This window comes from Zalophus californianus, chromosome 3 (genome assembly GCF_009762305.2).
Source record: "Zalophus californianus isolate mZalCal1 chromosome 3, mZalCal1.pri.v2, whole genome shotgun sequence".
In the NCBI taxonomy this organism is placed as follows: domain Eukaryota; kingdom Metazoa; phylum Chordata; class Mammalia; order Carnivora; family Otariidae; genus Zalophus; species Zalophus californianus.
This window is the reverse complement of record NC_045597.1, coordinates 104,991,199-105,013,218: the sequence shown is the minus strand read 5'-3', so window position 1 is coordinate 105,013,218 and position 22,020 is coordinate 104,991,199. Positions and strand designations below refer to the sequence as shown.

The following is a 22,020-nucleotide window of genomic DNA, read 5'->3' as shown; positions in this document are numbered from 1 at the left end:
TGTTTTGGCTATTGTAGGTCTTTGTAGTTCCATATAAACTTTAGAATCATGTAATTAATTATACAAAAATGTTAGATGGGCTTTTGATTGAGATTGCATTGAACTTACAGATTAGTTTGAGGAAAACAAGATATTTTAACAATACTGAATTTTTATAATGCATAAACAAGGCTTATCTCTCCATGTCATTAATTTTCATTATTCATTATTAATTTTTCACTTTTATTAATTTCTCTCAGCAATAATTTGCAGTTTTTAGTTTAGTGGTCTTACACATCTTTCATTAAATTTAAGATTTCGTTAACATTTTTTTCCATTAGTTCTGTCAGTTTTTGTTTAATGATTTTTCGAAGGACATCTATCAAAATTTTAATGAATGGTGCAGTGAATCCATCATACTTTATTGGTTCATTATGAGCATTTATTGTTATGCTGTTTTGTATTAGAGTACACAACAAGACTCAGATGTCCATCAGGCATGCTCAGTTGTTATTGTTTTTGCTGACTTTCTTATACCTCCTTCTTTTCCACCTATAGATATGTCAGCTTACAGAAGTTCCTCCCCATACTCCACCTGTAAGTAATCTGTCAGAATCTACTTGGCAATAATATTAGTTTGCTAAGGAAAAAGATAATTAAGATTATTGAGTAAGTAATTTTGATTTTATAATCACATAAAGAAAATAGAATAGTAAAGATGTGTGAGCTTTGTGACTTTTTGTTCATTGTAGAGTACAACATTTAAAACAGTTATTTCTTGGTAAAGCATGTTTGTGATTTGATTGTTTGCTGTAATGCTCACCTCCATAGATTATATATATGTATAATATATATATATAAATAAATATTTTATATAAAAATAAAAATTTTATATATAAACTATATATGCATATTATTACACATAAAGAGGTTATAATTATATAACCATTGTTTACATCTAAGTGAAAAATAAAATCAAAATTACATTTTTCAAAAAAGTTATTTCTTATAAAGAGTAACAATAATGTCAAAAGAAAGAAAAGTAGAACAGATGTTAATATATTCATGTCAAGATGGGCATCCTTAATATGTCATTTAAAAAAAATCTATCGTGAGCTATTTATCAGATTCTAGCAAATAGTCACAATTTTGATAACATAAAAATAATATATTTTCTCATTTGTCTGCTCAGTATGAAACTGGAGATGGATTACAGTAACAGGTAAGAAACCAAACCTCAGTGCACATTCCAGTTGACAATGGGTCATCTTAATTTTTATATCTTAGTACAGGAACTTATTTTGGGGAACATTAAAAAATGTCTCCAGCTCAATTTAAGAAAAATGTAGAGGAATTAACTGAATATTCTTCCCTAGAATTATGGTGACCTACAGTAAAATAGACCTATGCAAGCAGAACCCAAATCTGAAAACTCCACCAAAGGGATGGGTATATTAGGTAGAACCCCAAAGAACACTGTGTGTTCATGTACCCACCTTCCTAATCAGGCCAGAAGGTGGCAAATGAGAGTTTTACTCGGTACAGTTTTTGGCATTAGGGGATACCTTAATTAATGATCTGTCTAGCTCCGCTGGATCCCTCTTATGTGTCTATACCACAGCCTCTTCATGTTACCTATTCACACCTGAAACTGCAACATTCTTCAGAGGACTGTCCTTGGACCTATAGGCTTAGCGTTTTTCCAGAAATACTTTAGAGTTTAATAGTCCCTGGGGAGGTCTATAGCCAATGATTAAGGGAAGACAAGGTAAAAAGTCTGATCCCTTGCCTGCAGGGGGAAAATACACTGCAGTCTTCAATCTTCAGAGCTCCCCATGGGATCAGGCTGAGGCTAGGAGGACACCTGAATTGCACTCTTGCTTAGTTTCTTACTTCTCCTCACTCCATGTCTCCTACTCCCTTACCTGTTTTTCCTGGGAGCATCTCCTAACAACTCATTTGTATACAAATGCTTGTCTAAGCATCTGCTTCTGGGAAAACTGACCCAAGATAATGGGTCTACTTTTCTAATGCTTTCCATTCAAGGATCCAATAAATAATAATAATAATAATAATAATAATAATAATAATAATAACTGTTAACACCATGCAGGTTGCTAATTGTGAAGTAACTGAAAAATTCATGGTTTTGGGAAGGAGCAAGAATCTTTAGTTTTAACTGTCTGCGTTGACCATGGAGGGGCCTGAGGACAATTTAAGAACTAAAAGGTAAGAAGAGAAAGAGAAGGGGGACAAGTTAATACAATAGAGAAAGAATTCAGGCCATGATTCAATAAACAACTTTTGAGCATCATCAATATGTTAAGCTTTCTTCTAGCCACAAGGAATGTGATCCTGACCATGGAGTTTATATTTTAGTTGGAAAAGAGAGAACTACAGAACTGTTGTTGAGGGAAGAAGGAGGTATTTGTTCCTGGTGGGAGCCTGTTTCTTACAAAGCTGCTTGTTGCTTAGTCTTCCAAGAATATATTTTATGCTCTGACTCTCAATTAAATGCAATATGAAAGCTGACTATCCTTGACTTCATCAAGGTTTGGATTCAACTCAACCACAACATAAACAACCAACCCCCATTCTGAATTTTTACTCCTTACACTCCCATTGAGATACCACTTCTATAGGAACAATAGACACCAGTCTGCTTTCTCTTTCCTCATTTATTTATTCATTTTTTAAAGATTTTATTTATTTATTTGACAGAGAGAGACAATACAAGAGAGAGGGAACACAAGCAGGGGGAGTGGGAGAGGGAGAAGCAGGCTTCCCGCGGAGCAGGAAGCCCGATGCGGGGCTCGATCCCAGGACCCTGGGATCATGACCTGAGCCGAAGGCAGACGCTTCACAACTGAGCCACCCAGGCACCCCTCTCTTTTCCTCATTTATAAAGCTGACCTCAATCACTTGCCACTTTGCATGTTCTCTTTCCTAGAGATGATTACAGATTAATATTTTTCTAAAAATATTTGTGCTGTGTAGAAGGGATTGCAGGAATCATTGAGCCAGTAAGGGTGGACTCTTTCATTAAATCTGCAGCCTTTTCCTCACTCCCAGTTTCATACCATGTGCTCTGACTTCATGTGATGTTAGTTTGCCAGCCAAAAGATCTCCTCCACTGACATTTCGTAGAAGCCTGTTTCTCAGAGGTGATTAGATCAGTACCTGGTCTTCAATAATATTAAAAGATTAAATTTGGCTTACAAAAATGTCACAAATATACCTTAAACAATTTTGAACACTTAACATATAAATGCAAAATCATATGGTAATTTTTTGATGTAGGACCAATGACTTTTCTTTGACTAGGGTTCATGATCAGAGTTCTATTTCTTGCATAAACCATATGCATATTATATTTTCAATAATTTCCAATTTCACATATTTTAAAATGAAAAAAAGCTAAAGAAATTTGTGAAGCAGAGTTCAAAAATTCTTTTAATTTTTGTAAATCATTTTTGTTTTTATCTATTCCAATTTAATTTTCTTATGACCAGCAGTTATTGAGTCTGTGGAAAACTTTCAATTTATTATTTATAGGCACAACAAAACTCTTTTTACTTTAATATTTGCATACTATTTTATTTTAGTTATTTTTTAAGTTTGCATACTATTTAATTAAATTACATAATATAATAACAAGTCCAACTGGCACAAAAGGTTTGGGAACCAACAATTAAATTGATGGTGAAATAATTTTTTAGTCATCCTAGGGATTGTCCAGGGAATTAACTGATCCATGGGAATCAGTTTCCTTTACAGAAGGAATTGATAAGCTCAGTTATTTTGGAAAATTGCTTATATGGAGATAAGAAATATTCTATGGAATATGCCCCTGCCTTTGGAAAATAATGAGGTCAATAACACTAGGAACAGGTGGATACAAGGAAGTGGAGCAGAATTTCTAGGTATAACATCCTCTTGGTAAAAGTGAATAATTATTGGGAGCACTCCAGCCTAAACATCCACAAAACCAAAGTTGTTCCAGTTATCCTGATCACACTCCAGTTCAAACATAAGATATGAATCTAATACTATTGTTTCTCTATGAGTTTATGGACATCATCTCAGAGAAAGACTTGTCTTTGTCTCTTGAGATTAAAGCTCTAGAAAGTTTTTCCTCCAATTATTTCTTAAATCCTGGAAATAGTGAGTTATGCATTGTATTCATTTTCTTTCTTGGGCTCTTTTGTTAATTTCTAATTATTCTTATCATTATAGCACATTAAATCCCTAAGCATCTTCCCTGAAAGAATTTATCAAATATCCACTATGAAAATGGCTACAATAGTATGAAAACGTTAAGTGACTCTGTGTGTGTTGGGGGCTGGTTAATAGGAAAGGAAATAGGAATAATAGGAAAGAATAAATATATAGTAATAAATAAATAAATATATAAATATTTATTAATAATAATAATAAATAAATAAATAGGAAAGAAAAAAGCTTGGAAAAGATGGAAACCCGAAGCATAATTTTATCTCTTTTCTAATTTTCTTGAGTGCTAACAAACTCCCCAGCCACTTGTTCTGTATGCCAGCCAATGAACTACTAGATGGAGACTGATGACTTTTAGATAGTTCTGATGTCAATCTCTATCATGGAGAATATCTAATCAAATAAAAGTGAAACAAGTCACAGTGATCTTTTAAAAAAATTTATCTGTGATTTGATGAAAAAATACATTCTCCAACAATAATCCAATTAAATATGGGCAGAAGACATGAACAGACATTTCTCCAAAGAAGACATATAGATGGCCAACAGACACAGAAAAAGATGCTCAGCATCACTCATTATCAGGAAAATGCAAGTCAAAACTACAATGAGATATCACCTCACACCTGTCAGAATGGCTAAAATCAAAAACACAAGAAACAACAGGTGTTGGCAAGGATATGGAGAAAAAGAACACTTGTACACTGTTGGTGGGAATACAAACTGATATAGCCACTGTGGAAAACAGTATTGAGGTTCCTCAAAAAGTTAAAAATAGATCTACCTAATGATCCAGCAATTATACTACTAGGTATTTACCCAAATAATACAAAAACACTAATTCAAAGGGTTACATGCACCCCTATGTTTGTAGCAACATTATTTACAATAGCCAAGATATGGAGGCAGCCCAAGTATCCATTGATAGATGAATGGATAAAGAAGATATTCTGTCTCTCTCTCTATCTATCTATATATATTAGTCGACCATAAAAAATAATGAAATCTTGCCATTTGCAACAACATGGGTGGATCTAGAGAGTGTAATGCCAAGCAAAATAAGTCAGTCAGAGAAAGACAAATATGATTTCACTCCTATGTGGAAATTAAGAAACAGAACAAAGGAACATGGGAGAAGAAAAAAGAGGTAAGCCAAGAAACAAACTCTTAACTATAGAGAATAAACTCATGGTCACCAGAGGGGAGGTGGGTGGGGGATGAGTGAAATAAGTGATGGGGATTAAGGAGTACATTTGCTGTGATGAGCACTGGGTGTTGTGTGAAGTTGTGGAATCACTATATTGTACACCTGAAACTGATATTACACTGTATGTTAACAAACTGGAATTAAAATAAAAACTTAAAATTAAAAAATACATTTCTCCATTAAAACTATATTCACTGTTTTTTTAAGTTATCAATATGGTATGTACACCATTTATAACCCAACACACCTGGATTATCCATCATTGCTACCAGATATAAAAATTGCTATAGGGTTTTTTTTTATTTTCATCAAGTTACTATTTTGACATGTAAAGAAGAGTCATTTTGTAAAATTTTAAACTTTTACAAAGGTAAGAAATGGTGAAATAATAACAACATTTGTCTTCTGTCAGGAAGTATTGACACAGTATTACTATAGCAAAATTGGTTTGTGTTCTGAAGTGTGTCTCATAGATAAATCAGATTTTAGATTTTTAAAATAACCTAAATTATTCTTTTTATATTAATGTTTATAAAATCATCAGGGCATATAAGTTGGATAAAAGATTCTATGAAGTAGGCATAAAATTTGGATAGAAACCATGAAATTCCCTGAACACTCATTCTCCATATTCGACATTGACACAATGTCATTTTCAAAGTATAATGTGGCATATTTCATATTTCATTAGTCTCTAAATTATGGACTTCTTGGGCAAACAAAGCCCTTTGTAAGTGGCAAGGAAATGTCTGTTTACTCTCTTTGCAAGATTCTATCCAGAGAATTGAGGAAAGAAAGGGTACAGTATATGAATGAAAGCATAAGAATTTATATAGCAAATTCATGTAATAGAGAAGAGCCCAGAATAATTAAAACATTGGAAGCAAAATCTCTTAGCAGTGAAAGTGGACTATAGTCTACTAGTCAACAATTTCTGACCTTGGAAATCTATTTCACTTCTTGCTTTTTATCCATGCCCATCAACACATGCCAGAATCAAACACCTAGTGCCATATGTCTAATCAAGCAAACAAAACAACAGAGAATGAAAATGCAGGCAAGGATGCCTTTTATATTTTTAACAGCTTTATTTTGATATTAAGAAGAAAAAAGTCATAAGTGAAATGTGGCTTAATTTAATTGGCTTTTAAATTGTTTAACCGAGACATAGTAATATTCCAACTCATTTTCTTCCAAATTGATAACAGAAAATTCAAATTCAACTCATATTTAATAAAATACCTACAGTATTCATGGCATGTTCCAGGCAAAGTGAAGGAACACAGATGAGTAGTAGGGAGTAAAGAGTATGCACCGTATGCTCACTGGCTGCTATAGCCTTGTGAGTCTGGGATACTGGAAGCGCTACTGTCCTAAGAGATGAGGCTAGCAGAGCAAGTAGGGGTCAGTTGAAGAAGACCTTGAATACGAGACCCAGCAATATTGTCTCTGTGTTATAGTGCTATAGGTAAGGAGATGCCATCTAAGGTTTTTAATGAGGGACAAAAGCCACTTAGGGAGATTCAGTTTGATTCAAACTTTATGAGTAGTTATATATAAAACATTTCACATCATGGTGGAGTAAGGAAGGGAGAAAGAGAAAAGAAGAAAGGGACAAAAGCATAAGGAGCAAACACTAGTGAAGTAGGAAAAAGGAAAGCGTTGTAAGGAAGGGGAAAAAAGTGAGAAAAAGATTAAATAGGAAATCTAAATAAATTTTGAGTTGAGAATTAGGTGCAGGATATAATCTGCTGTTTCTTGAGGATGTCAGCTTCTGAGAACTTACCCATCATTTCCTAAACTAGAGGTTAACCTAGTTGCCTGCAAACTATAAACACCTCAAGACTTAGGTTTGCTTTACTTATTTTTATTTAATTACTTATTTTTAATTTATCTACTCATTTTAAAATTTATTTTCATACATTTTAAAGATATTTTATGTTTGAGTGTTTTTATGAGGCTATGCCATTCTGTGATTCACCATTCCCTATTTTCTTTTTTTTTTAAAGATTTTATTTATTTATTTGAGAGAGAGAGAATGAGAGAGAGAGAGAGAGAGAGAGAGAGCACATGAGAGGGGGGAGGGTCAGAGGGAGAAGCAGACTTCCTGCTGAGCAGGGAGCCCGATGTGGGACTCGATCCCAGGACTCCAGGATCATGACCTGAGCCGAAGGCCATCGCTTAACCAACTGAGCCACCCAGGCGTCCCACCATTCCCTATTTTCTTATATCTGTGTTTATATCCCTGCCTCACGTCTGCAGATGACTAAGTTTATGGTTCCAACTAGAAGACCCATACTAAAGACTTTATCACTGAAAATTGGTAAAAGTATTTGCATTTATGCATCACTTAAAATTAAAAAAATAAAACACATATGTTCAGAAATTTTGGAAGATATGTTGTTGCTCCCATCCAATATTTCCAAAGAGAACAGTGGGCTCCTTGGAGAAATGTATCAGATGCTCTCAAAGTGTCTGTCATTCTTTTTTTTTTTTTAAAGATTTTATTTATTTATTTGACAGAGAGAGACACAGTGAGAGAGAGAACACAAACAGGGGGAGTGGGAGAGGGAGAAGCACGCTTCCTGCTGAGCAGGGAGCCTGATGCAGGGCTCGATCCCAGGACCCTGGGATTGACCTGAGACAAAGGCAGACGCTTAACGACTGAGCCACCCAGGCGCCCCAAAGTGTCTGTCATTCTTTATCAGCAACCATTAAAAGAGCATTTGCTACAAATATGCAGCCTCTGTGATGTTTATATATACTCTTTTGTACCACTTTAGGCAGGAATCATTTGGTCAAATCCTAATTTTGCTCATTTCCTTTTGTCTTGCTTCGAAACTAGTATATTTCTTTTCTGCTTCTTTTTATATTTTTTGAAAAAAAATGATAGGAACCAATTAAGCATTATTGACTGTTACAGTATAGGATATTCTCTTGTTTTTGTCATGATTGCTTATCCATAAACAATAGCTCTGCTATTGGTCTCATTATAGTTAGATATATTGCCAACTATATTGGTTTCCCACTTATTTTCATTTAAATCTATGACAAACATCAACAGTTATTTTCTTATAAATGTTAAGGGATTATAATTCCTCCACTCTTAGCAGGAAGAATGCATGTATTTATCTATGTGAATTTAAGATAGAAAAAGACATATGTAATTATGATGGATCTGCATGTTACTATTGAGTGGGGCATTTCAAACATCTAAGGTCTAAAAATATTATAAAATTTTACACTTACAAAAAATATGGATTTTATTGTATATGAATAATGTTTTAATAAGAAAATATTTTTGTAAAGTATGATATAAGGTAACCGGATAAGCATGGCAGAGAACAGATACATTTATATCTGCTTCCACCTCAAATCCTACCAAAATAAAGGTAAAGAAACAAACAAACAAAAAGTTTTAAACCCATAAGAACAAAGTGACCAGGAGTGGAAAACCAGTTAATTAAGGATAAATGCCAACACAATTTAGAATAACAGAAATGAAAAGGAAGAACTTCAATCCTAAATGCCTACAGAGGCGGAGGTGGGTACAAACAAATAGTCAATCATAGGCCCTCAGATAATCACAGAAGTTCTCAGAAATTAGTCTTGGGTACTTCAAATGAGTGACTAGAGTACAGAGCAGAAAATGGGGTGATTTAAGTTATGCCAAAAAGGGCCAGCCTGACTTTGAAGATTGGTGAGAATGACAACTCAGACTTGGTTCAAGATTGCTTTCCCGTTGGTACTAATAGATCACTAAGCAAGCTTTGTCAGGATAGTCTCAAAACAAAGATAGAAAAGCATTTCCTGCCCATCAGTGACTTTGTATTTCCCTCACAAAGACACATTTGAACTGTGGTAAAATAGCTTAATGTGCAAGAAATCCATGGATCAGAAGGTTGTGAAGCCACAGGCTTTATACCATTATAAAAAGGTAATAGACTCCATTATTCCTCAAAGATCTGCTTAGCACCCATGACATTTATTTATTTGTTTTATTTATTTTTACTTATTTATTTAATGTATTTTTTTATTAACTAAGCTCTAAGCCCAAAGTGGGGCTTGAAATCATGACCCCGAGATCAAGAGTTGCATGCTCTACCAGCATGGCCAGCCAAGCACCCCTGTGGTGTTAATTTTTATATTGACTTAACTGGGGATAGGGCAGTGAGCAAATTAAAAAAAAAAATACTCTGGGGGTGCCTGGGTAGTTCAGTTGGTTAAGTGTCCAACTCTTGATTTTGGCTCAGGTCATGATCCAGGGTCATGAGCAAATTGAGCCCCATGTTAGGCCCTAGGCTTGGGTGTGAAGCCTCCTGAAGATTCTCTCACCCTGTCTCCCTCTCCCTCTCCTACTACACTCACATGCTCACTCTCTCTCTCTCTCTCTCAAAAAGAAAAAAATTAGGGCTGAAAGTCAATAAATACTAAAAATAAACTCAGAGAAAATTGCAGAGAACAGAAGTGTATGTGTACACAAAAATATATTTATAGATAGATATATTAAATGGAACCATATGAAACTGCTATTTTTGTAGATAAAATGATCAAATAGCAGCAATTTCATGCAGCTCAACAAGATTGTAAATATAGATTTTGATATATATTTTATATTCTCTAAGAGATCAATAAAGATATGCATCTATAAAATAATAAGATCCCATAAACACAGGAGAAATAAAAGAAGAATAAAAAATCTTTGGAAATGAAAAATTACACTGAAAAAAAATTTTTTTTAAAAAGTAGAAACGTTGAAAGATAAAGTTGGAGATTCTTCCTGAAATTAAGGAAAAAAATAATTGAAAACCATAAGACATAAAATATAAGAAAATTAGAGGGCCAGTATTGACCCAATATGCTATTAATAGTTGTTTCAAAAAAGAGAAAGAAGAAAAAGAACATAGAATTTTTTTGGGGGGTGCAGGGGAGGATATCAAAGAAATAATGCCAGACAATTTTATAGAAACAAAGGATATAATTCTGTTGAGTAAAAGGATGCTCTGGGAAATTAATGTAACAAGATATATCACTGCAAAATTTTTGAACATGAGGAAAAAGGACAAGATGCTAAAAATATTCTAGGTGGAAAAAATGGTGACAATTATATATGAGGATATTGATTATCTTAGTGACAACACTGGAAGTTAGAAAACAATGGACAATGCTTTTATAATGCAGAGTAAAAACTTTTTCACGCAGTAAATCTCTCCCAGGTGAACCCGGTGAAAGAAATAATTTTCATACCTGCAAAGAATAAAAATCTTAACCTCCTGCCTATATACTTATCTCAGGAATATACTGGAGGATGAGTTTCACTAAAATAAGGGGGAAAGAGGACAACATGGGAAATCAGGTCCTGACCCAGGAGGGACGTGAAAAGAATTCCCAGAACAAAAGCAATGGGAATGCAGCTGTGTGTTGACCAGGAAAGCAAGTTTCCAGGAGCAGGAGGAGGCAGGGCTCCATCAGGAGTTTCCAGGATGAAATAGAAATGATAGCTCATCTAGTACATTTTACCATTTGCTAAATGATATTGAGAGGCTGTTGGATGGTGAGAGATAATTATTTCTAGGTCTGTATGAGAATAAACAAATGAAAAAGTGAGGCAACAAAAAGTTGTAAGAGAAAATAAAATTAGATATACCCATTATTAGGTTCAGCAATGACCAATGTTTGCATTTAAAAATAATGTAAATAGGGATGCCTGGGTGGTTCAGTCAGTTAAGCATCTACCTTTGGCTCAGGTCATGATCCCAATGTCCTGGGATTGAGTCCCACATTGGGCTCCTTACTCAATGGGGAGCCTGCTTCTCCCTCTGCCTGCTGCTCCCTTGCCTGTGCTCTCCCCCTCTCTCTCTGACAAATAAATACCATATTAAAAAAATAATGTAAATAGTGAATATTGTTATAATTCCAAAATTAACACATAATTGAACTTTGTTGGGGAAAGAAAACAGTGAATGGGGGAAATTGTAAGAGAGCTAAACCTTAATTACCAAGTAAGAAGTCAAAAGATAATGTCTAATGAGTATTCATAGTAGCTTTATTTTGTAAAAGATTTATTTATTTATTTATTTATTTGAAGGTGAGAGACAGAGTGAGCAGGGGAAGGAGCAGAGGGAGAGGGAGAAAAGCAGACTCCCCACTGAGTGGGGAGCCTGGTGCAGGTTTGGATCCCAGGACCCTGTGATCATGATGACCTGAGCTGAAATCAAGAGTCAGATGCTTAACCAACTGAGCCACCCAGGCACCCCCATAGTAGCTTAATTTTTAATATCCAGATGTCCATCAATAGTTGAATGGATAAGGAAATAGCAGTATATCCTATCAATGGAATACTACTCAACCATGAAAAGAAATGAACTGTTGGTACAGATTCAATATGAGTGGATATAAAAATAATTCTGCTGAATGAAAAAAGCCGGATTATAAAAGTACATTCTATATGATTCAATTTGTATAAAACTCTAGAAATAAACTAATCTTTAGTGACAGAAAACAGATAAGTGTTTGCCTGGGGATGAGGAGGCTAGAGGTACAGAAGGAAGGATGATTTCAAAGGAACATGAAGAGACTTTTGGGAGTGATGGGAATGTTTGTTATCTTGATTATGGTGATCTTTTCATGAGTGTGTGTGCATGTGTGTGTGTGTGTGTGTGTGTGTGTGTGTGTGAGAAAAGTCATCAAATTATAAATTTAAAAAATATCCAGTTTATCATGCAATTACATTTTAATTAAAAGTGCAAAAATTTTTAAATTGAAATATTGATGAAATAATAAATTAAAAACATATATTTTAGAAATAGAAAAATACACCTAAAGAGTAGAAAATAGCCTGTGAGAAGCAGGATTGGAAAAGAGGTTGGTATTGCTGGTTCTTAATGTAAGCCTAATAGTACAATTTGATTTTTTAAACTATGTGCATGCATCATTTTCACAAAATTTAATGAAATCTTAGGTCCATTTTGAAAGATACACATACTTCACATAAATGCTCACACAAACTCATGAAGCTTTCACCAAAGTAGACAAGAATGTGTATATGAAAGGTTGACTTTTGTGTTCAGTGTTTGTTGCTGAACAAATATTTAGGAAATGGATTACAAGTGCTCACTTTTACTCAACTGAAAGTGGAGGTCTAGAAAGAAAAGCCTTCACTTGCCTTCTGATTATATTCCTTCCTAGATTGCCACTGACCTGCAAAGATAAGAATGCTATGATTGATAAGAAAAGTTTGGGAGAATTAGGCAAATAAATTTGATTTCAGGAAAAAGTGTTTTCATAATGAATATTTATTAAGTAAATAGGAGTAAATATATGAACAAATGTACTACCACCAATACTTAACTCTATGGTCTAACCAGTAGTTAGAACATAGTGTGTCAGTGAGGGAAGTAAGTCACAGCGAAGGCTACTGCAGGTGATATTCCTGTCACACTGCCCATTCAACTTTGCGCCACAAGTCTTCTTGGATTGCTATGACTATGAACTGAGACATGTATAAGAAAGTTCTTTATAAACAATCAAACTGGTATAGTAGTAATTTATGATTAATTATACTTTGGCTTTATAATGTGTGTGCCATGGAGTCTTGTAGTGAATAATCAAAAAGTACACTTTATAGTAACTTTAAAGAACTTCTAAAACTTGGTCATAATCTTGACCATTGTAGCATCACCTCTGCATCTGATTTTGATAATAGAATTTATCAGCAACCTATTAAGAATACAAATGCCTTGTTAAGAAACTCTATCAGATGAACCTTCCTCATGTGGAAAGACTCTTAAATAACAAAGAAGATCAGCCACCTGAACTTGGTGACTTTATTGCTTTATAGAACAGACTGTGCTCCTTTCAGTCATCAGAACAGGGGTGGAAAACCCTGCATGTCTTACAAATACTTCTTAATGAGTTCACAAGTTTTTTTTTTTTCGTTTTTCTTTTTCTCCCGATTAGTACAAAACTGTACAATTCAAAATTTCATTACCCAAACCTTTTTTTCAAGACACTTTGGTACTTTGCTTAAAATTGAAGGGACATATACTCCTAGTCTGTTTGCCCTATAACAAAATACCATAAACTGGGTGGCTTATAAACAAAAGAAATTTATTTCTCACAGTTTTAGAGGCTGGGATGTCTAAGATCAAGGCACTGGCACAGACGTGGTGTCTGGTGAAAGGCCACTTTCTAGTTCATAGAGGGGCCCTTTGATGTCCATACATGGTGGAAGGAATCCAGAGAGCTTTCTGGGGTCCCTTTTCTAAGAGCACTAATTCCATTCGTGAGGGCTCCACCCTCATTACCTAATCACCTTCTAAAGCCCCCCCCTTCCTAACACCATTACCTCAGGGGCTAGGATTTCAATGTATGAATTTTGAGGGACACAAATATTCAGACCATAGCGCTGCCTGAAAAAAGAAAAAAGAAAACAACAAAAACCTGGGACAAAGAATTAGAACAACACGCATGGAGGTATCTGTCAGAAAGTTGATTAAATCTATACATGGACTCAAATCTGGTCGAATGAATCATCTTCACTTTTCTTTATCAGCACCTCCTTGAAATACTTCACGTTCCCTGTCACCCCCCACCACAGACACAGACAAACACAGGTGTAAATGAAGGCTTAGAAGATTCATTATTAAACTTAATTCTTATTCATTCTCAACAGAAATTTGTTGCATAGAGAGAGACAAACAGTTTCCAGAAGAGAAAGATGTTTTATTATGACTGATATAAAAATCAATGATAAAAGACAGGAGGGAGAACACAAAACCTCATATACCTGACTCTTCACTGGCTTTTTTTTCTTTTCGTTGGGGTGTAGGAGGGAGTACAGGTTCTGGCAAAGGAAGTGAAGAACTTGAAAATAGCAATATGAATGAAAATATCATAACCTTTTCAGGTGACTGGCCATGAGCATGAATTATAATATGTCCGTCTATATTAACAGTGAAAGAAAGCAGAAGGTCCAAGTCCTTACTAGCTAAATAGAAAATAAATAACCATGTACTGTGTTTTAACATTTATAAACAAAAACCAGAACAATTAAAGAGATTTTATTACTCATTAATTTCAAGTTATAGTCATTTTCTAATTGGATTTACATGTAGACAACAAACTCCAAAAATGCTGAATCCTTGCCTGTCTTCTGCATTTTATGTGTTTGAAAAACATGGAAAAATCCTTTTATTTCACTGGTTTGGAAGAATAGGGCTAATGATACTACAGCTGGTGTAGCATCAGGCATTTTATAATTCAAGTCCTCGAGGTTACAGAGAGAACAAGTGGCCTATTTGTGCATTCAAAACCATGTAATAAGAACCCAATTTCTCCCCAAAATTTTCTAAGCAAGGAAAATCTCAGGTGTGTAGAGACACGGATCATGCTGGGAGATGATGAGCATAGAATTTGGGGTCAGAAGTGCTTGGTTTAAGAGGAATGCCTCCCACTTGCTCGGTAACCATGCAACCTGGAATAAGCCTTTTGGTGGGCTTCTGTAGCTGAGGCCTGGGCATCAATATGCCTGTCATGCCTTCCCATATATATATATATATATATATAATAGAGAGATCAAATAAGATAACATGTAAAACTGTCATACTTTATAAAGTGTGATACAAACATAATGCATTATTTTTTCTTTCTTGGGTAAAACTGAGGAAAGAATCCATTATAGGATCGTCTGAAAACTTTCTAACATATACAGCTGTAATAAGATCCTGCTATATTAGTTACTGTGGAAAAGCACATTTTATTTACTGTCATTAAATATTTTCTTTATAGCAGTGCTCTGAATAAAACCCAATCTTATTAGATTGTCTCAATTGCTGTAGGGAGACCCAGTTTTTAATTAACTGATTTTAAAATTTCATCTTCACCCTTTTGGTTTGGGGGTGGCCAGTTTTAATGATGGTGGGACCAACTTTTATTTTTTATTTTATTTTTTTTAAAGATTTTATTTATTTATTTGAGAGAGAGAGAGAATGAGAGATAGAAAGCACGAGAGGGAAGAGGGTCAGAGGGAGAAGCAGACTCCCCGCTGAGCAGGAAGCCCGATGTGGGACTCGATCCCGGGACTCCAGGATCATGACCTGAGACAAAGGCAGTCGCTTAACCAACTGAGCCACCCAGGCGCCCGGTGGGACCAACTTTTAAAGAGCAGAGAAAGATTGAGGTCAAATAGGAGGAGGCATTATGTTATGCACACATAATGGGTATTTCGTCTTATATGAGATACAATCAGTATTTACATGTGGCATTCAAGAATCATGTCGTAAATATTCATCAAGAGACTGTCCTTACTCTCTATCTACAGAGAATTACACCTCTGAGAAATGCTAAATACCTAACAATTCTTGTTTGGGATTTTCATTATCATCTTTTTTCTTAGTGGTCTGAGTATATATGTCTTAAAATAAATAATACAATTACAAATATCCATCTAGAAATTTAAAATTAATAAGGTAATTTTGGGGCTCCTGGGTGGTTCAGTTGGTAAGCATCTGACTTTGTCTCAGGTCATGTCTCAGGGTCTTGGGATCCAGCCCTACCTCAGGTTCTGTGCTCAGCAAGGGGTCTGCTTGTCTCTCTGCCTAACCCCCCACCTTGTGCCCTCTCTTTCTCTCAAATTAATAAATACAATCTTAAAAAAATAAATAAAAATAATTTCAACTCCACATGACCTAAGTTTTATAGTGATAATGACTGCACTTGCCCATAGCACAGATTCTAAGGGAAGAACCAGCAATAATGTTCAGAGTCTTTAGCAAGAAAGCCTGGGTCCATAGTCATCACGCAAGGCTGCTTAGCCATGGACTGACACCCATATAGCAGGTGTATGTAAGGCCCAAAGGTGGTTCAATGTGAAGAACAACATTGCAACAACCTGAGCTCCCATATCCAAGCATTGACTGATACACCACTTGGATACATTGTTCCAGATGGTTTCATAATCCCTTTCAAAGCTATAGTGTTATGCCTTGCCTTACATTGCCCTACATTATAAATGCCTCCAGTTTAGAGACAACGTATTTTCTAAAGAATACGCAAGGCTATACACATAATAAAAAATTAGTTTTCATGAACTATATTACCCTAAATCAGTAAGTTAGGGCTTCAGGTTCCTCATTGGAAGAATGGTTTATTGAGCCCTTTCAGTATTATCAATGTATATGTACGTGAAGGTAGGATATACAAGTATTAGGTGATCTTAGTAAATTCACTGTTGGAATTCCAGCCTCTTGACTCTAACCTGGCCTTTTCCATCAGGTGATGCTATCTGACATGGTACCATTTCACAGCACTGAAAGCGATCTGCTATTTCATGAGATGGGCTACTGGCCCCGGCCAAAACATTTTCTTTCCAACCAGTCGTACAGCTCCCACTTCACTCCCAAGCAGGGCTGTTGTGAGACAGTTTATATTCAAAAGCACATCATCCCAAATGGTAGAAGGACTTCACCTCTCCTAGCTCCTCACTGTAGGCTAGTACAGTAGCTCCTCTAAGTAAGGAACTTTTTTGCTGTCTTTAGATCAGCAAGGAAACAAGCAAAATAATTTTCCCTCTTCTAGGTTTTCCGGAGAACCAATGATGCCAACATACACACCCACAGACATAATTTGGAGAGTCATTATTATATATAGTCCTAATATGTCCTGAGGATATGAATATAATTAGTTGGTTCTCTCTTGAACTGAGGGTGCACTGCCATGGCTGCCACTGATATTCTAGGTCTCCAAATTCCTTTTAGCTCTGACATTCTTAGCCAGTCCTGGGAATAACAGCAGAGGGAGCTGGCAAACCCACAGAACAACTGGAATAGTAAACCAAATTAAAAGACAAGGAGTAGGTTTTACTTAGGCTTTCAAGTTATTGCATTCAGCCTAAGTAGTTTAGATATATTTGCCTACACAGTCTTTAGTCCCTTAAAAAACAAACAAAGAGAAATGACAACAAATTCTCACATGCTTTTCCTGGTTATCTTTTTTGTTGTTTTTTATTTGAAGAAAGAATAATGCTTGTATTCATGTTGAAATCTTTTAAAATCTAAATTGAAGACTGAATTACCTCTTAAAGTATTAACTAAGTAGTTAGATACTTCTTGAAACTTTACTTCATTATTATTACTATAAAATGTCAACATAAGATGAGGCTGCATATATAAAGGAGAAATGTGGAGACATCACAAGAGTATTGTCCAATGAAAGCAGTAGGTCATGTATTCTTTGATTATAGAGTCTAAAAATCACACCTTTGGTAGGTATCATGTTCCAATGCAGTATTCCATATCAATTAAGATATATTTGGTAATTGTCAAATCTCAATTACTGCCTGTGCTTTATTCTTGTTGTATGTATGTGCACACATGCATATATGTTCATATGCAATTGCAGCTGAATTAGGCATGGGTTTGTGGCACACTTAAACTTCTGACAGGTGCCCAGTGAAGCACTCAGTCAGGACAGATTCAGTCATTCCCATGCAGCCTTGGCCCCAGTAGTTTTAATAGTTACAAGCATTACTTTATAAGTGTCATCACTGTTTATGCTATTAACAATTGGATACTTACATAAGAAATGGATCAAGTCAGATGTACTTGCTCTTGACATCTTGGGAGACACATATATAACACTGGAAGAAACTCATTCCATGCCATCTGTGAAATAAAGAATATTTTTAGGGAATAGATGCAAAGGCTTTGGGAAGCTTCAGGAAAAAAAATGTTTTCATGCATTCCGAGAGATATGTATTTTCTTCTATTACCTTTTGTAGATACCATTTTCATTAATAAGTAAAGGTCTTCATCTAGTTGCAAAAGATACAAAGAAAATCCTTTTTATATCATAGCGAGAACAACCTTGATGTAGTTCCTCTGGCTTTGAATTATAATGTATGTCATCAGTAATGTAAGTTGTTATAATTTACTTCTGACATTAAGATGTTGCTTTAGGGCATATTGTTGCAAATGTATCCTATTCACTTTCTAGCCTTCTAAATGCCCTTCATGTTTCAGTAAAACAATCCAATCAAAACTAAAGACCAAAAACACTGTAAAACAAATCAAGCATATAAACAGTTCCTAAGCATTCTTGTTATATTTTAGCCCTTTAGCCAGAGGCTCTTAAATGTCTTAAGCTGTATATAGTAGTTTAACTTAGCAAACTGACCACAGAAAATGTCATCAGTGCACACTCTTTTTAGTTAGGTTCTTAAGGACTGTACCCTCAAAAGACCTGGAGGATACTGGAATTATTTGGAGGACCAGAAGCTGCTTCAGGTAGAACTCTCTTAGAGCATATCCGAGTTTAATTACCCATGTCCCTTCCCCTTGTGCCAGCTTGGGGCAAGAGCCTTGAGTCTGTGACCTCATTCTGGAGCCAGCAAGCAAGAGTCCTGCACTTTGCCCTGAGATGTTCCCAGTAAGATAGGGACTACTTTGGAAGGATATGGATGTTTGTGGTTGGTGGCAGAAGCATTAATTTGAAGTTGTTAAGGAGTATTCCACTTGTGCTGTGTCTGGAACAAGGATTTTTATTATTGTTGCTAATAGGGATAAATTTCTGGAGCAGGATATGAATTCACTGCAGGAAAATATTGCCAGATGCTTGTTTATTGCAAAAATATCAGGCCGCTAATGGTTGAAGTAGTGAAAAAGTTGTTTCTGTAGTGACACTTTCCTTCCAGGGCCCCAAAGAGGGCTTTTAACATTAACAAATGGAATGATTTAATATTGATTCTTAAATGCCCTATTCTCAAACAATTTAAAGAGAGAATAAGTTTGTATATATGTATGTATGTATGTATGTATGTATGTATGTATGTATGTATCTACGTATAGTTTTTCACATTACAAAATGACATCAGAGCCTGAGCCCTTTTAGGTAATATCTTCACAAATTTCTGATTATTCCATGTATTTCATAATATGTATCAAGCACCTGCTTAGTACAAAGCATAGTACTCTACTGGGTACTGGGGATATACCAGTGATTGGCATAGACATGGTCCCTGGCCTCATGGAGCTAGCATTCTACTTGGGGCAGTCAGACAATATACAAGTAAAGAGATAGACAATACACTTTCAGATGGTGGTGAACACTATGAAGAAAATCAAGAGGCTGATGTAATTCAGAGTGACTGAACTTAAATGTTGTTGATTTACAGCATCAGAAAGGCTTCTTAAAGAGATATTATGTGTACTGAGAAGCAAATAGCCAAAGAAATTTGTTCAGAGTTAACTGAAAAGGCAGGGAGGGAACAACTCTGGCTTAAATGAAAAATAGTGGTGGGGGTGGGGGGGGGAAGGTCATGATGTCCAGGGAACAAAAGGAAGATGATGCAATAGGTAGGCAGGGGCAGATAAAGCAGAGGCTTGTAAGCTGTGGGAAAAAGTGTGGATTTTGCTCTGAATGTAATAGGACACTATTGAAAATTTAAGTGAAATTAATAGCATCAAGCATCGTTTTCCAACTGTTCCAACCTTTTTAAAAGTGACTCTAGATAGTCTTGGATGATGGTATAGGGTGCAAAAGTGGAATAAAGGAGACCATGAGACCATCAGAATAAAGGAAAGATGGTGGTGGCATGGGCTAGGATGGTGGCAGTGGACAGAGAGAAGGGGCCAGATTTGGATATATATTAGAAGTAGAATCCTTAGAAGTTGCTGATGGTTTGTAAGAGACAGAAGTCTAAAATGGCCCCTAAGGTTCTACCCCCTGGCATACATGCCTTATATAATCTCCTTGCCTTGAATGTGAACAGGACCTGTGAATATGATGGGATAGTCGACTCCCATAATTACATCATGTTGATTGAGATTTCCTTACAGCAAACTGGAATGAAATTTTTCTGCTGGCTTTGAAGAAGTAAGCTGCCATGTTGTAAGAAGGCCATGTGACTGGACCCGAGAGTGGCCTCTAGGTCCTGAGAATGACCCCCATCTAATGGAGGACCTTAGCCCTAAACCACAAGTCTGTGAATTCTACCAACAACCTGATGAGCTTGGAAGAGAACCCCATACCTTGGATGAGATCATAGCCCAGCTGACACTTTGATCATTGCTGGTAAGATCCTGAGTGGCTAACCAGTGCCTGGACCCCTGATCCATGGAAAATGAAAGAAAATGAATTGTGTTGCTTTAAACTGTTCAGTTGGTGGTAAGCTGTTACATAGCAATAGAAAATTAATACATGATTTATAATGGACAGGTCAAAAGAAAGGTATAAAACAAGAGGAAGTTCAAGATTTTTGACTTGGTGCCTGCCATCTTCTCCAAAAAGAAAAATAACTGATTCTGGGGCTAAGTCAGAGAAAGAACAAAAAGAGCACAAATATCTTTTCATGCCAGAAAGGAAGGAAGTACTCAACGAATGAGGGGGGATATGTCAAAAAGGACTTGGGGCCAGTCTATAGGGGACTCGCACTGGCCAACTCTAAGACCACTTGAACATCGAAATTAATTATAAAGTAATGATTTACAACCCATTAAAAGAAGTAGCAATTCATAGGTCCATAACATATAAGTAAGTGAAGAGATAAATAAATTAGGGAGAAGGGAAAATTCTTCTTTAGAGCAGAACGCTAACTAATACATTTAGAAGGAATTTTGGATATAGAAGACTCAGTATTTGATAAACATCATAGTCATGACTGATTCAAGTGGAAGGTATGAAAGGATGCTAAGGCTGCTGGGGGGAGACTTGATGTGGAACACCAGATCTGTCATGGTTCAAGCAGAGAAGCAGAGCCATCAAGAAATTATATATATGTATATACATGAAATATATATGACTTGTAGACATATGATATATATTTTACATATAATTTTAAATATATATTTTATAAATATCATATTGTATATTTACATATATCACTTATATTACATATTTATTACATATAATTTATAATTATGGTAATTTTAATATATATTTATACTATATCTATCTCATATACTTGCAGAAAGATTTGGCCTTCTACAATTGTGGAAACCAGTTAAACCGGTTATGCAGGCTGCTGTCTCAGGCCCTGCAAACTCCAGCATCACACTGAGACGTTTTATGTCTGGAGTTTTATGTCCAGTGAGAAAGGGAAAAATGGATGTAAAGAAGTTGGAGCACAAGGGAAGCAAGATGGCTGGAACATGAGCACAAGCTGCAGACCATGATGATGGCCTGAAACCTGAATTAGTTGATAGCGTGTGTGTCCTGCGGAAGTCAGAACCCTTCACCCCTGCCCAAGCGTCAGAGAAACTGAAAAGGGAACCAGGGAGAAGTTGTAGACCTGGCCACCACACAGCAGTGAGGAAAGCCGATAGGTAAGTGACAAGGTGTGAGAGCACAGAATGGCTATTGCTTCACTTCTACTCTCTAAGTGACCCACAGGAACCGTATATGTCCCAGCATAATCACAAACATTCTGGAAAGTGTAGTTCAGCCTAGCCAAGTTGACGCACTACAAAGCCCTCAGAGTGGGATATAGGCATAGATGTATCTTTCCACAAAATACTTACCATTTAGAGAGGGGAAAGTGATTTTAAGGTGGAAAAACTTGGCAGACATCAACTTATGAAGGCTTACATCACCTCTCCTGGGAAGGA

The 22,020-nt window shown here is 35.8% G+C and overlaps 1 long non-coding RNA gene across 1 annotated transcript; it reads left to right on the top strand.

Annotated features, from left to right (window-relative positions):
- The first annotated feature begins 536 nt into the window (after nt 1-536).
- On the top strand, nt 537-21,732 carry LOC113920725. The gene is made up of 4 exons (XR_003519356.1): nt 537-576; nt 1,172-1,201; nt 20,254-20,488; nt 21,384-21,732. It is a non-coding gene; the product is annotated as an uncharacterized LOC113920725 (long non-coding RNA).
- Nucleotides 21,733-22,020: the final 288 nt, after the last annotated feature.